Raw genomic sequence first — 13,644 nt, forward strand, 5'->3', positions numbered from 1 at the left:
AGCAATCATTCAACACGAGCGTCAATTCAGGACCGGGCCATGAAATCGTATGTACTAAGTAAGGCTTATTTATTGCACTACCTGCGATGATGTGCCGCAAGTTGCAAAGTTTAACTGGCAAGTTTATCTGGCGCAACTCTATATTTCCCGTGCGTTATGGGGTTGGCGCGCCCCCGTCTGCTGGGAGGTTTGGGCCTCCCTGACAATCGAGTTAAGGCTTCTGCCTTATTCACTCGTCGCACCGTTTTAACATGTCTACGCACCCCCTAGTCAATTACAGCTCACCTTCATGACTGTATCTGACCAGTGCGTTTGACATCTCCCGTATATATTGGTAGAATTAGTTATAAACTAAGGCACGTTAAGGAATTTTTTCTTTAAGTCAGTTATTTAGGAGAAAATATCGTTTCCCAAGCGAATCTCTCCCTAAAAATGCCGTTATGCCGCTGGCCAATTCCTCATAGCATTCCCTCTGTGGAAGCCCTGTAGCCCTAAACGAACTGGAAGACTGTTTGGTCTAACGCTAGCCTCCCGATTTTCCCGATGAAAGTGCGTCCTCGTGGTACCAAGTTGTTCAAGATATTGTACCTACCAATGTGCGACTTTTTCGTATTGGCCTCAGTGTGACGGATCGCTGCAATCGTTGCCATGAAACTGATACATTATATCATCGGTTGATCTCCTGCCGTCATGGCCATTGGAGATAGCTTCGCCGACAACTGGCTTTTCTTCTCAGGACGTCGGAGGCGGCTATCTCGCGGGAGATTCTCGTGCATCCCGATTCAACCTTCTTTCCCCGATCGAAGAACATTGCCATCATGTGGTTTGTTGGACATTATGTCCACTACGTGATGGTAAGTGGATATGACGCAGATCCGAGTGCCGTTTCCCAATATATGGCCACAGTCCATTGGACGTGGCTCAGAATGTCACGTTACCGAGAGCTTTTTTCTAATATGCTGTATCTTGTTTTTCATCGACAAGGAATTGGATGAGTTGAATTCCCCCATTTTTTTGTGGACACTCTTGTTTGGATTTAAATGTAACGCGATGTAGAAGTAACACTTCTGTTTTTGTCGAAATGACTTTTTTTATTTTATTTTTAATTGATTGTCTCAAATAAGTCCTTTGGAGGGAGGAGAAAAATTCCCAGACACGTCCTGCGGATTTTTTGTATTTTCTGAGTTCTTGTCCCAGTAAAAATGAAAAATGACTCAGTCGGATAGAGCGTCTACTACGTAAGCAGGAGATCCCGGGTTCGAGTCGTAGTCGCGCCACGCATTTTCAAGTGTCCCCGTTAATATTTATCAAAGTCTGTAATCAGCTAATGGCAAGGATTTCATTGTAATTTGAATCATCTCCATCGTCCCTCGCCGGGGATTTTATTGGAGAATACTCAGTAAGGATAGGGTGTGACCAGCTCTGCTCGAATTCGTACAGTAGTGTTAAACAATTACGCAGTATCTCCTAACTGTTATTAACTTATTCTGATGTCTATTACATGTCACTCTGGATAGTGATAGCCAACTATCATGCAGTGGTAACACAATTACATATCACAGACCACCGTACAAACTACTGTCATCAGAGCAATGTGCGCCTTGCTTTATAGAGTTTCAAAAAAAGTGCAGCGGAAAATGAAAATTGTTGAGATGTGTGTCATTCTGTCGTATAAACGCCATCAGTATTATTTTGAGATTGCAAGAGGTTGTCGATGTTGGTATCTTCCAATCTTACGCCGTCTTTGAGCCATGTTTCTCAAAGAAGCACGAACTCGTGCCAACATACCATACTACACTTGGATTTGGTCTTTCTCTGGACCTCTTCTACCAATTCATCACGCATTAAACGCTAGTTTAAGTACTGTACTGGTAGGAGTAGCTGTAGGATGGTGCCCCGTCGTGTGCAAACGACATCTGACGTCGCTCTACTAGGGTAACGATCTCTAATAATGCGGCTAATTTGTCGCACAGATGTTTGTTTATAAACAGTATTTATTATTTAATTTGCAAAAAGTGTGACCCTTTGACACTGTCATCCGTAATTCACACCCACACCGCAGTTCTAAATTGGAACTTGTGCCTTATTTTTCCGTCATTGCTAGAGGATTTGCATCTGTCCGTAAGCGTTTATTGTGGGATCCCTGTTCAGCCGCTATCTGAAAGCTGTAAACTGGGAATCTTCAGCGCACATACTTAATATCCACTAGTAGAACTGCTGTCTAGCACGGCGGTTGTGTGGCCAGGGAGCTTGCATAAGGAATAAGTAAGTGCTCGTGTAGAACTGACCAAGCCAGATAGTCGTTTTTTTCTCTTCAGCAGCTCCACTTCTTTACACAACTGTTTCATGATCATTTTCAACTCTTCACAACTTTCACCTCTCCACATTTGGCATAGAATCCGGGCGGTGTCTTCCACGATCGCCTTTCCTTGTTGCAAATGATGCTGTTTCTGCCAGTCACTAATGGAATGTGAAGTTGGGGTCATAGTTCGACATAACGCTGTTCACAGTCTCACAGACAATAGGAGGGAAGCCACTGAGACACAATTTCTGGGAACACTTGAGTAAAGCACACGCATTTACATTATAAATAAGTGGGTTTGTTGTTGGATCACTACTTTCTGGATAATACATGAATTAAGAAAAACTCTTGAAGTAAATCCTAGCGTTGTGCAGTTTACCGCGTATAATATAATAAAATAATGGAATAGATGATAATAAAATGTTGAAATGCGTGGCTTTTTAAAATGTATTGAATTAATGAGATTAATTTTTCGGCATGAATGACAAGCACAATAAGCTGAGCTATGCCTGGAAATAAGTTCGTATTAGTTCATATTATTTTGCAGGGCGAAGTAGTTTCTTTCTCCGCTGCAAATTTGTGCTTACCATTCTTTATAATGCTGCATTTGGTCTCCGTGTTCACCTTTGAAGTCTTGACCGTGTTCCCATTAAGCTTATCGGATCTTCGTAATTTTCCAAAGTACACAGGTGGGCTTCAGTTCTTGTAATTACTGTACTATTTGAAATAACAATTCACACGACCTTTCTGTTAATAAAACAATACTGTATTTTTCTAAACGGTGCACATATGAAATACATACTCTTCACTTATTCATAGCGACCCCAAAATGGCGGTCTACAATTACTCGCTAAAAATGGCGTGCTTCTCACTCGTTCACTAGCTGAGCGCGAATCCTTCCTTCCTCCTACTGGTACCAGAAAAAATCCTCTGTTTTTTAACAACTGAAAGTCAAAAAATACATGACGGTAGGTATAGGCTCTATGATGGGCTACCGCTTCATCTTCTCTCTTTTCCTTTAAAGAAGATGAAAACATAAAGAAAATGCAAAAGGTTCATCACAAATGCCCCCCTACTGTATACTGTCGGAAATAAGTCTCTTTATTTAGAGAGACAGTATACAGTAGCCTTATTAACCTTGGAGCTCATAGTTCAGTCATTTGGTGCACGTCAATGGAGTTTTAATATCCTTATGCTACTACAAGTATATCTACATAGCTCATTTTCTCGGTCATTACAAATTCATACATATAAATACATTCACATATACTTATATCACGTAATTACATTCACATATATTCATGTTACATATCGCACGTCCATGGCGTGCTAACGTCGTAGTCTCTTATTTCTCCTTAAATTTGTTAAGCAGTATTACCAGGGGGAAAATGTTACATTTCTTAAATTGTCCTTTCACTATATTTTAATAATTGTTTTTCTCCTTGGCTTTTGGTTCATTAGCCATTCTGAGAAGCTGTCCTTTCGGCACACGTTATCTCATTGTTCGCTGCACTTATGGCCAGCAGCAGCTCATTGTTTAACGCGCCCGACGCAGTGACGCAAGCGCCACGTGAGCAGCAGCACTGCCCGCCCACACACTGTAAGTCGGTGTTGTATATGCCCTCCAGTCCGGAGACTGGATACGACGGATTCAGCTCCAACGCTCAACCCGAAGAACACCAATACCTCGTCTCGTGCCTGGGCGAGGTTTTCGCTCAGTGACATTGAAGGTAAGAGACGCACTGCAGGATACGGCATTATCTTCCGTCCTGCATTATAGTTCAGCGGTTCTCACACCTCAACTCGTGGTTATACGGATTTCCTCTGATATCTCCTTCGCACACGCATCACACTCTCTGTATTCACTTTGCTAGACTGTAGCGTTTATTCATATTACGGCTGAGCCGTTATTTTCAATATTATTAGGCCTTAATATTTTTGTATCACTTCACACGTGCGAGTATTTTACTCGTCTGTCGCGTTGCACTTCACATACATACATAAGTTGTTCTTCTTCAAGTATAAAATCTCACATAAAATTGATAATAGTGCATATATAGACATAAACATTGACAATAATAGAGTTGACACATAAATTTACAATTCACATTCACATTTCATATACGGACTCCATGACACGCACCCTCTTACACACTAATACGTAAATCAGGAGGTATTTTTCATTTATTCTGAATATTGGTATTTTCTGTTCTTGTATTGCAGGACCGACCTCCTGCGCGTTTTTACGTCCACAACTACACATTGAAAAGAGTACATACATACATTTTACATGGACATCGACATTAACAATAATATAGTTGGCAAATAAATGTCCAATTCACATTCACATTTCGTATATGGACTCTATGTTAAGCAGCATCTGACACAGCAATAAGTAAATTAGAAGGAATCTTGCACTTGTTCTGAATTTTTGCTTTTCTCTTGACTTGCAGGCCCAACCTCCTGCGCGTTTTTACCATCACAAATACACATAGAAAATACGTTCCAGCACTACTCACTACATGGCAAACAGGATTCGCTAAGGTCTGCTTCAGAGATCAAGCTACTTCTAGGATTGCTATTTGTAGTGCGTCGTTAGTGTACTTATTCTATCTTTGGCATTTGATAAATCTTTATACGATGTATAATATTTACAAGTGCTCGTTTGTGAGCGAGTGTGGGGGATGTTTTATCCCTTGACAATCCTGACTTCATCACTGCTTATTAATCGTCGTAATATTCCACATTTGTGAACACATATTTCAAGCCATATTTCTGCCTTATTGATTCGACGACATGTACATGTTTACCTTTGTGACGTGTGACCGATAATTTTACCGTATCTTTGTCATGTGTAGCTCCACTCATAATTCATTATCGCTAAATAAGAACGCGCATGTGCTAAAATAATGCTTTCGCTCCTGCGTGCGTCAAGAACCCAGTGTAGAAAATAGTTTCACTGCAATTTGTGTTCATTCCTCATACGAATCGTGTATCATATTTTCATTTATATTAACCTTATAGTTTCTCGAGCGGTGACAGTTAGTCGCTAAGGAAATATTTTTCATACTAGGTTGTTTTACATTCTGATGTCTGTGTAGCAAATCACTGTGCTGTGGTGTGTTTTACATGTTATCATATACCATTGTTACTATCGACTTCACTGTTTCTTCCATACTCCTCACTGCTTCTCCGTGATGTTCGTCTTCATAATTACTTAGCGTACATGCATCATCATACTTTGCTTTCCACACTCATACAACCATTCATTCCAAGACTTAAAACTATATAGTGTATTCTTCCTTACGTCGGCTTCGTGGCCCTTTCCTAGGTACCCTTGTAATATTAATCCTCATATTCATCACCGTATACCCATATAATTATTCATTAAAAATATTCCACATAAATCGCCATTTATACTCATGTACTGCCTACAGGGTTCTCACACTAGAACCACCGCCCTATTTATTTCTTCTCACAAATATAAATAAACTCGTATTACTCTAATACACTTTCATCCTCTTCCTAGATTCACTCCATGCACGGTACGTCACCACAAACGTAGATTAACTAATTAATACCTTCAATCGAATCTAATAAAACCTTTCACTCTCTCTACTTCAAAATATTATCCAGCAGTGAAATTTCATTTATTTCTTCATATCGCTTTTGTAAACATACAGTACTTACCTCAGTTCTTTTGTTTTAAGTTCATGTAATTACGTTGTGTGCGTATTGATTGGTTTTTGTATTTACTTAGCTTATCTCCCGCGTGTTGTTCAATTCATGTTTACAGCTTTATTTTGCTGCTTATACTATAAGGTATCGTGTAATTAATAGCAACTAACATAGGTGAGTTCTGTAATAACAAATTTGTGGATATGTATTCTCCCTGTACATTAAGCTCACTACTTCTAATGTTGTCTGTAAAGAAGTGTAGTTCTATAAGTGTACAACTGCTCCTCTCGTTAAATCTTGTACGATGTTATTTTATAGTTTACGTCTCAGTCACACGCACGTCTCAGTCACACGCATTTTTCTGTGTTTATATCTCATTCTACCTTTCACATCGTCGCTCACTTATGTGTTGTATGTAAGTCGCTTAGTTCTTAAGTTATGTGCTAATCGCGTTCTTTCAAGTGTACATGTTGTTACTTCCGTTTTCAACTTGTCTTAATCCTGTTGTGTATAGTCGGATAGGTCATTTCCTGTGTTTATTCTCTTCTACGTTGAATACTGAGAAATAAGTATAACTATGTACGTTCAATGGATTGTGTTAAGTTCACAAATTTAATGTATTCTACTCTCCTTATAGTTTACTTGCGTCAATGCGCTCATTTTCTTAAAGCTGCATATGCTTAACTTAATGATATACTCTTAAAATTAGTGCTCTTTACAGTATAGTCGCCGACTTAGGAATAAATGTCTCCATTCGTTTAGTTTGTGTTGCTCATCTACGTCAGAGTAACTAGCTGATAGGTACTCCACTTGGTGTCGCTTCCGTTTTGTCCAGCTGGTTGCGCGGTGTGGATGCCGATTCGCTTAAATTCTAGAATGGTTTCCGTCGCGGTGCGCAGTGTGTCCTTGCGCATCATGCAGGGGACACTGAACTTAACCTTGCTTTTTGCCTACTTGGCCCCTACGATCAGCTGTTGGCCGCTTCGTATATAATTGTTGAAGTACGCTCTGCTTTAAGCACGGCAGCACGGCTCAGTATCCCTCATCGCTCATGCCTCTCGCTTAAAGCTCGCGCGCTGTGAATTAAGTCTTAAGAAAGTACAATATCAAAATACAAGGAGAATTTATTTTCATTAGGCTGCATCTCACTCTCTGCACGTTAGGTAGTAAAAGAAAATTGAACATTCCTTATTGATTAAGCAGGATAGTAGAAGAGGGAGAGGGCACCGGAAATATAAATATTGTACCCCCTAGCTGGAGAGGAACCGAGCGCCAGTCGGTTTATTCGTCAAAGAGCGACAAACCTCCTACCTTCTTGCGTTTGACTGATGCAACAGATAAGGACAGAATGAGATTTGAATTTTCATTTAATAAATTTCCGCAGATCTTATGTGGATACATGCCTTTTATTTTACCATTTTTTATATTTCCTATCAAGTAGCACCCCGGATGTGGCTTGTCAACAATGATATACGGACCAACATATAAGAATTGCCATTTTTTATTCAATGCCTTTAATTTCGATGATTTCGGATGTGTTCTTAGTAGTACCTCCTGTCCAATCTGGAATTCTGCTACGTTTTTCAATTTCCTGTCGTAAATTCCTTTCCTTATTTGAGCTTGCTCTTCCAATGTTATTAGCGCTCGCCGTACTTTCTCATCTAAGACTACGTCTTTGTGCCGTAATTTAGGTATCGGTTTTGCCCATTCATCTAGCTCCAACTTTTCAAACATTAGTTCGGCCGGTGTGTGTCCTGTTGATGTGTGTGGTAGGTGATTTACTATGTGCTGAAACGGACCCAGGTATTGTATCCATTTCCTTTGGTTCTGTGGTATATATGTGCGGATAAACCTATTAAATTCACGGAAGCACCGTTCGACGGGACTTGCTTCCGGGTGGAACTTGGATACTAAAATATGACGTATGTTTTTTTATTTTAAAAATGATTTCCATTGGTCACATGTAAAATTTGAGGCGTTATCAGTTAGGACTGCTTGAGGTTTCCCAATGCGTGGTATGTAGTCTTCCAGAATTCACCTTATATTTGGCCCTGACCTAACTGTTTTGACTGCGTTCAGCTGGAGATACTAAAAACATCATACAGGGCTATGATGTATTTAACTCCGCCGCGGGCTTGGGGATAAGGTCCTGCGGCGTCGATAGATACAAGCTCTCTTGGTTGCTTTGGTATTATTGGGTTTAGTACGTCAAGACATGTCCTTTTCTGATGTTTGACCTTGTGACACACCGCACAGCGTCTGATTACTTGCTCTATACGTCGCCTCACATTAGGGAAATAACAATACGTAGAAATTTTGGCGGCACACTTTAGCACTCCATAGTGCCCCCATGTGCGGTGCGTGTGTTGAATTAAGTTTTCCACATATTTCTGAGGTATGCACACACACCACTTATACATTCGACGATCTCTTCTGTGAAAGAGGACGCCATTATGTATAATGTAATACTGCTCTAAACGTTCGTGTGTTCTAGCCTGCAATTTTTTTCCTTACCTTGCTCCATCTCGGGTCTTCTTCCTGTAAACGTTGCATGTTTTTGCACATTTTAATATAATATGGTTTAAAAGTTCTATCATTTATTAAAAGCACCTTGAAGTCTGATGTTGGTTCCTCTAACTCGTGGAAATCGGTAAGACCTTGAGGTAACCGTGATAGTGCATCTGCCAAAACATTCTGTTCCCCTTTTATGTACACTATCTCAAAATCAAACTCTTGGACATACATGCACCACCTCGCTATTCTCTTATGTAACAACTTGCACGTCAGAAGAAAGGACAAGGCTTAATGATCACAGTAAACTTTGGTATGTTTTCCCCAAAGGTAATATTGAAATTTACGAAACGCCCAAACTACTGCTAACGCTTCTAGCTCAGTTACGGAATAAGATCTTTCACATTCTGTGAGGGTTCTACTTCACAATCTGTGAGGGTTCTACTGGCAAAACTGATTACATTGACTTCTTCCTTACCATCCTTTGTTATTATTTGAAACAGGCACGCACCGAGCCCCTGATAACTAGCATCGGTGCTTAAACAAAAATCCAATTCCATATTTGGGTTTTTCAGGATAGGCGCGTTAAATCAGCGCCTGCATAATCTGCTGAAAATCATTTTCACATTCTTTAGTCCAGAACCAACTGTGGTTTTTACGCAGTAAGTTTAATAGTGAACTACTGTTCAACAATTGTTGTGACAGAAACTTCCTGAAAAACGAGGCCATTCCTAGAAAACCTTTTAATTGTTTCTTAGTATAGGGAGTTGGGAAATTCCGTATCGCATCTAGTTTACTGGGGTCAGGCAGAATTCCTACTGGTGAAATAGTATGCCCTAAGAATATTATTTTTTCCTTTCCGAATTCAGACTTTTTAAAGTTAACTGTGACATTGTATTCATCAAATTTTTGAAAAATCCTTTCCAAAATACTTACATGTTCATCCCATGTTTGAGTTGTAATTAATACATCATCAACGTAGAGTGTAACCTGGCTAAGCCGTTCCGGTCCAAGTACCCTGTCTAATGCTTCAGTAAATACACCAGCGCTCACATTTAATCCGAAAGGCAGCACCCTAAATTGGTAGCTCCTCCCGTCATTTATGAAAGCTGTATACTTTCTACTCTCTTCATGTAATAAAATTTCCCAGTACGAAGCATTCAAATCAAGGGATGTTAAATACTTAACGCCATGAAACTTTAATAACTGCTCTTCTAGATTCTCTGGCCTTGTTCTTATAGGAACGATGATTTTGTTTATTTCCCTCCCGTCTAACACCAACCGCATCGTTCCGTCAGTTTTACCAACTGCGAGAATCGGATTGCAGTAAGGTGAGTGCGATGTTTCAATAACCCTCCACCTAATCATACGCTCTATTTCTTGTCTTACTGCCTCTTTCTTTGCCCAAGGGGTGTCATATGACGTTCTGCAATATGTTTCATGCGGGTATACTTCCATTTTATACTCATATCCCTTAATAACACTAGGTTGTTTACGAAAAATGTTATGATATTATGATATTTGAAGAGTAATTTTGTCAGTTCACTTCGCTGTTCATTGTTAAGACAAGTGGATTTACTTATTTTACTGTCTACTATTTGCTCATCGAGGATCTCCCTACCAGCGTCATAAAGTTCCATCTCCTTTGCCATTAAGGATTGAGGGTAGACAAGTCTAACATTAATGTCTGGTATCGGCCTAATCTGATTTGTCATTGTAGTTCTTATTAAGTCCACAGTCAGTGTGCGCTCCCCTACATGAAATCGGCATTCCCCGCTGCCGATATCTATTTTTATGCCATATCTTCTGAATACATCCATACCAAGTACACAGTTCACTATAAGTTTGTCTACCAACAAGAAAGTACACTGCAAAATTACACTACATATGCTAATGGGTATGCTGGCCTGTAATTTTATAACTTTAGATTTACTTCCCATCGCCGTTACGATCTTACAGTTCTCTACAGGTAGTGTGGGAACATTTACTTCCCTCGCTATCTCTTTGAAAAAGCTAGTAGACATTAGGCTTGTCGACGCGCCGGTATCCAAAACAAGTAGTACTTCTATGTTTCCCGCATTTACCTTTATTGTTGCTTGAATAATTTCACTTACCTTGCGTGTTGTTTCTTTCTCTGCGATAAACAAGTCTTCTTTCATTTCTGCGTCCTTATCATACCTTAAAAATAGATTCCGGATATGCTGTATGTGTAGGTTTGTTTCAGTGTCTGCTTCCTCCTTTCCGTTCCTGTTCGTTTTAGTGTTTAAGTTGCTCATATTAGTACTGTGGCACACTGACAATTCATTACGTTCTTCTTCTAGTCACGCTCGATTATTGTTTCCTGGGGCCGGTAAAGATGTTGTTTCATTTTCTGCCGTCACTTCTACTATGTTTACCGTATGTTCGCGTGCTCGCCAGTTCGTGTCCCGGTTGTTCCGATGTGACCGATGTGACTGTACGGGCTGCCTGTTATCTCTCGTATCCCTGTGTTGCATATTCCGTTCCTGGTAATTTGCATTTCCTTGTCGCCTGTTGTCCAAGTTTTCCCTCGAATTTCTATTGTCTCGGCCATTACCGTGCCTATGGGGCTGATATTTCGCCGGGAAGCGAACCCGGGAACCCGTGCGTGGGAAGCGAGAATGCTACCGCACGACTCTGATTGGTCAAATCGATTTGCAGTGTAAAGACCATTCACAGAGCTTAGAATGCTGGGCTCCAGCTCGTGATTGGCTTGTGTGAAAATGGGGGAAGTCAAAAAAGAGAAATGTGCTTTTGGAACCGAGCTGACGAGGAAACGGGGAGAAAGGGAGATGGGCCCTCTAGTACAAGTCTCGTGTACAGGTGCTTCGCTAGTAAAGAACTGCAGGTCTCTACCTAAACGGTGAGACTTGTGTCCTTTACTAGGGCGCGACTTAGAGCCTGTGGCAATCACCTTCTGAACCGTTAGAGGTAATGCTTATATTATCACGGTCACAACGAGTGACGCATGGGTCTACTTATTTGTCTTGAGTCGGCCGTCTAAACATTTGACGTATTCTGACACGCACAGTCGTAGCACGGAGTCAAATTGGTTTGGCAGACCAGCAAACTGGTCTACCCGCACACTGGAATCCGTCGGGGTTTCAGAGGCTCGTAGAGAAGTACCTGCGTTATGAATTAACCGAACGTGAGACCGCGTACTTGCATTTTTCGGGAACGCGCATTTAATAACAGATTGCCGGCCGTCCCGACTTCAGACGCCGAACGCATCGTGGTGTGCCGCCTTGACCAGCAGGAGGGTAAAGTATTCGCTGCTGCAGTGTAGGGCTATAATATCTCTTTGTCAGCACCCTGTTCTTCCGAACCATATATTTCCTTTTTTTTTTGTATGGTAGAATATAGATGCTTGGTGGTCGTGTAGTTTGATGCCATAACCTGGATTCTCGTGTATGAAGTGAGACACAGCGAGTTGTGTTCTGATTATTGTCGTGTGTCGATCCCCAGCAGATCACTTTGTCCACCATAGATCCCATTTAATAAGGCTTTTGTTAAATAAATACTTTTTGTGTGATGTTTCTTTAATAATTTTGTTGTCTTGTCTCGTTTAAGATCAATAAATCGGTTGTGAATTCGACTACAACTTCTCCCTGAACTCTGATTAACAGTTCCTTCGCAATTTTATGGCAGTCTAGATCAGAAACGTAAGGGGTAGCTTTTTCGTTTGGTGTCCAGTGCGTGGATCTTCTACTTCATTAACAGTAATCTTCTTTCATAGTTCCTGCTCGTTACCTGATAGTTATACTGGGAGTGTGGATGGAAGAAGGAAGTCGCTCGCTAGCTTTGAACGCAGACTGTCATGTTACTAGTGCCAGTAAAAATAATGTGTAGGATGAAGAATTACTTAGCGTTTGAGTTATTGGCGAGCTAAGTCGATAGCAGGTGTTATTGATGACTGCTTGGCGAAATTTCAGAGGTTTTGACTAAATCTGTTGGACGGAAATTCGCGTGTGAAGTATTGGCCTTCATAGAATCCTCGAGGCATGTTTCATTATTCAACTACTGAGCATTTTTGAGAGCAGATTTTGAACTGGAAGGAAATAGCCAATAAATTAAATGTGAACTGAATAGCACCTTTACTTTGGTTATCAGGGACAAAATAAACAACAGTGTGTGGAAATTTCGGACATTATTTTCCAGAAGCCAATCCAGTTTCTTACTGCCCGATAAAATTGGATGACAGTATTTCAACATAACTTTCTTTCATTACTAGAGTTGGGCGGCCTCAGTAATTGTGGATATGAGGTGGTGTTTTTCATCAACGCTACTTGCTTGTAAGTATCTACGTTGCCGAGTGAAGGGACATTGAGCAGACGCCGTTCTGAGGTAGGTGAATTTTAATTTTCAGCCCGCGCAGTGGCAACGACGAATAGAAACGAGAAATTAAACCCCAACCCACCGCAGTAGGTTAAGTAAACCTACATTTATAACATTTATAGACTTACAAAAGGCGTTTGAAAATGCTGACTGGAATACTCTCTTGAAAATTCAAGAGGTAGGAGGGTAAAATATTGGGAGCGAATGGCTATTTACAATTTCTACAGAAACCAGGCACCAATTACAGTAGTAGAGGGGCTTAAAAGGGAAGCAGTGGTTACAAATTAATCTTTGATGTTATTCAGTCTGTACGAAGAGCAAGCAGTAAAGGAAACCACAAAAAATTTAGAGTGGGAATGAGGGTTCACGGAGAAGAAATAAAAACTTTGAGATTTGGCGATGATATTGGAATTCTACCAGAGACAGCAAAAGACGTGAATAGTGGTTCAGTGTAATTGACGGTGTTTTTTAAAGGAGGATGTAAGATGGACTCCAACAGAATCAAAACAAGGATATGGAATCTAGACGTGTTAAATCAGGTGATGCTACTACTAAACGGTGTAGAAGAGTTTTGCTATTTAGGCAGCAAAATAAATGATGATGGACGAAGTCGAAAGGATATAAAATATAGTCAGGCAATGGCAAGAAAAACGTTTCTGAAGAAACGAAATCTGTTACCACAGAATACATATGTGTTAGGAAGTCTTTTCTGAAGGTGTTTGTATGGCTTGTAGCCTTACATGGGAGTGAAACAAGGACGATAAACCATTTGGACAAGAAGAGATTAGCAGCTTCTGTAA

The sequence above is a fragment of the Schistocerca piceifrons genome, chromosome 1 (genome assembly GCF_021461385.2).
Source record: "Schistocerca piceifrons isolate TAMUIC-IGC-003096 chromosome 1, iqSchPice1.1, whole genome shotgun sequence".
In the NCBI taxonomy this organism is placed as follows: domain Eukaryota; kingdom Metazoa; phylum Arthropoda; class Insecta; order Orthoptera; family Acrididae; genus Schistocerca; species Schistocerca piceifrons.